The sequence below is a fragment of the Hippopotamus amphibius genome, chromosome 13 (genome assembly GCF_030028045.1).
Source record: "Hippopotamus amphibius kiboko isolate mHipAmp2 chromosome 13, mHipAmp2.hap2, whole genome shotgun sequence".
NCBI classification, from domain to species: Eukaryota; Metazoa; Chordata; class Mammalia; order Artiodactyla; family Hippopotamidae; genus Hippopotamus; species Hippopotamus amphibius.
In genome coordinates, this window is record NC_080198.1 from 81,296,942 (window position 1) to 81,297,713 (window position 772).

The 772-nt window shown below is 35.2% G+C and overlaps 1 non-coding gene across 1 annotated transcript; it reads right to left on the reverse strand.

Annotated features, from left to right (window-relative positions):
* Positions 1–426: 426 nt before the first annotated feature.
* On the reverse strand, positions 427–533 carry LOC130835422 (U6 spliceosomal RNA). Its single transcript, XR_009048906.1, has one exon. It is a non-coding gene; the product is annotated as a U6 spliceosomal RNA (small nuclear RNA).
* Between the last annotated feature and the right edge of the window lie 239 nt (positions 534–772).

Sequence of the window (772 nt, forward strand, 5' to 3'; positions counted from 1 at the left end):
AGCTATTTGCAAGTGGTTTGTTAAATATCTAGCATGTACAAAAGTTTATCCTGTGGAATCTCTTCTGGCATTGTAATCTCTTCCTTTCATTGTAATCTCTTCCTTGTTTAAATAGAACACTTAAACAGTTTAATGTTTTGCTAATTGTTCCAGAATTGGTTCAAGATTGGTTCATATTTCTTGCGTCATTGGGCAAAAGAAAACAAACAGCCTATGACATTCTGGCTTCATTTGCAAATTGCGTAGACAAGGTCTTCCTCCAGAAGTGACTTGATTCCTTTCTAAAAGGCTCTCACGAAGACTCGCCATTTCTTTCTTTATTTATTTTTGTTATGTGTATTTCATTTTATTTTATTCTGGTAGTATTTTTTTAAGCTCTTTATTGGAATATAATTGCTTTACACTCGTGTCAGTTTTTGAAGTACGAAAAATATGGAATGCTTCACAAATTTGCCTGTCATCCTTGTTCAGGGGCCATGCTAATCTTCTTTGTATCATTCCAATTTTAGTATATGTGCTGCTGAAGCGAGCACAAGACTCGCCATTTAGATTTCCAATGTTGAAATTTATTCTTGATGGGTTTTCTCCCAAAATGTCACAAGCAACTGGAAACTTGAAGGTGTGAAAGGGGAGCTCAGAGAATTCTGTCATCATAAATAAAGACTACTCTGCCATGGAAAGATTTCCTAAATCAGATTGATTTCTAAGGTTGGCAGAATATTATCTGATAATTTTCAGTAAAACCACCTAAAGGACTGCTGGAGATGGTTCC